The sequence below is a fragment of the Scylla paramamosain genome, chromosome 11 (genome assembly GCF_035594125.1).
Source record: "Scylla paramamosain isolate STU-SP2022 chromosome 11, ASM3559412v1, whole genome shotgun sequence".
Classification (NCBI taxonomy): Eukaryota; Metazoa; Arthropoda; class Malacostraca; order Decapoda; family Portunidae; genus Scylla; species Scylla paramamosain.
The window spans coordinates 9,565,001-9,567,777 of NC_087161.1; positions in this window are offsets into that span (position 1 = coordinate 9,565,001).

Consider the following 2,777-nt stretch of genomic DNA (forward strand, 5'->3'; position numbering starts at 1 on the left):
CCTGCGGCTGACTTACTAACCATATTTGAGCTGGGACAGCTTACTTACGCCTTAAGACACACTGTTTTTTTTTTATGGAGACAGCATTAAACACTATTACCCCAGTCTTCGAAGCAGCTCTCACTCTTAATGCTGTCGTCATCCACGTACCTGTTTTTGCTTGAAATGCCTCCTTTCGATCTAGTTGCTGAAGATTGTTAAGTGTGTGTAGCTGTCTGGATAGAGGATTTGCACAGTTATGTATCGTTATATTCAAACGTGTAATTTATGTGTTTCTCATTTTGTTTTCCATCCACTTATTGGCAATATGTGCGTGGTCATACACTCATGTAACGACAGACGATGATCCTACAAACGTCATACTTCTAGAACCTATTTTCCACAGCTCATCTCACGGCTACCGTTAGTTGTTTGTACATCGTTCCAGAGGGTTTTGGGTCATCATGCAGTTCACGATTTTCGTCATCTGATGTCTTCTAACCTTATTACTTACCTTCGTGTTTACACGATATATTTGCTACTCATATATCTTTTCATATCTCACGCTCATCCATCATTGTATGAAACTTCGCGCGCTGACAAAAGTGCTCAGCGACAGGTTCAATCCCCCCACCCCAACCCCGTACACAGTTAATACAACACTATAACATGGTTAGGTACACTTTTTTTTTATAGGGAGGACGCGGCAGGTATGTGACAGGACTAGTTGTTGTTGTTGTTTTTGTTGTTGTTGTTGTTGCTGTTGTTGTTGTTGTTTTTATTATTATTATTATTATTATTATTATTATTATTATTATTATTATTATTATTATTGTATTAGGTTTTCCTCCTCTTTCTGCTCCTCTCTGCCTGGTCTGTGCGCGCTGAGATCATGCGAATGTGGATGTTAGGTAGGTTTATTTAATATTTATATCTGGGGGATTTAGAGAGGGATATATGAGCAGGAGAGAGTGTATATATTTTCTTCATTATCTATGGCTTATCCGGTGGGCAGCCTTGCCTCCGTGTGTTTCTACATCCCCACTAATTCTTACCGAACTAAATGTCACTAAACAGAACCAGAGAGAGAGAAGACTACTATATGGTGAGTACATCGGCGTCAACTTCGTCTGAGACTACCACACCGATTCATTACATGTATATTTACTATTACTTCTAGCACACTGCTCCCAAGGTGCCATGGATGTAAACACATTTGCAAAAAACATAAAATTGCTTTTAATGTTCCTTTAAGAATTACATATTTATTCAATATTGCACTGCGTAACTTCTTGTAATATATACTAACAATGAAAATCTCAACTCTTTTTTTTCTTTATGTAGGAAGGACACTGGCCAAGGGCAACAAAAATCTGTCAGATATTTCTTAAATCTCCAGAAATTCTGGCGACAAATCTCCAGAAATTTTACCAGAGCCACCTGGCAACGATGACATGAACCGTCGTGATGTCAACATAAGAAGCTCACTGTCGCTAACGCAATGGCCGTGTCCAGAGTGGAAAAAGTATCTTGGGAGAATTCATAGACACAGGGAATACCTATGCCTTTGTATACGTATACCCAAATTTAGATCGAAAAAGAAGTTATGCATCAATCTCCATGAAATTCACTGTGTACGCTGATATACTGATTATATACAAGTGTGAGAAGTTTCAGAATGATACTTCAAAAGGAAAAAAAAAAGAAAAAAAAAATATATATATATATATATATATATATATATATATATATATATATATATATATATATATATATATATATATATATATATATATATATATATATATATATATATATATATATATATATATATATATATATATATATATATATATATATATATATATATATATATATATATATATATATATATATATATATATATATATATATATATATATATATATATATATATATATATATATATTATTCGTATAAATTTTAACCTAACTGACTCACTACTCCTCCTAGGCGAATAAATATATAGTAATTTTTAAAATACCAGTGAATAGAACAACTATTCGCAGTTGATTTTAATGGACTACTTTTGCCAAATGTGTTGTTTTTGCTCAAGAAAAAAATATGAAGCCGTAACATTTTCCGTGCCACGTAAAAAAAAACGTATAGAAATGGGTATAAAAAATTTAAATATTTCTTTTATTAATAATTTGTTCCTGGAGAGTTGAGAAAAATGTAATAAGGAAAACAATGCAAAAAGATTTAAGTAAATAACATGAATACTAATGGAGGAGTAGGAGTTTTAAGGTGAAAAACTTTCAACTGAGATATAGGCCGTTTTCTATCAGTATCCACCAGCAGCATACTCCAGCTCTCTTCTGATTTTCTTATTCCCAACTTTTCTCTTCCATGGGCTGTTCATAACCTTATCCTTCTTTGTCAGGTACTTCAGCATTGATGATAATTATTCAATTCCCAGAGAGTCAGCTAGATACTCACTAGATACTGTCCTTAGTAAAAGTATTTAAGTACTTACGACTTTTCCGTAAACGATGTTTAAGTAATAAATTAACAGTAAACCTAAATGAAGAAAATTTATATCGTATTTACTAATAAACCACCATCAGTGTTGCCATCCTTATTCTTCCAGAACATTATAAACAGAACTGATAAGCATTCATTATTAAATATAACATACGATGATTCTATGACCTTTAAACATTATGTAACAAACCTACGCTTGTGTCTCTTATGCATCAAATTAGAGAATTAATACCCATTGATAATCTGAAAATCTTATATAATGATCATGTCTTACC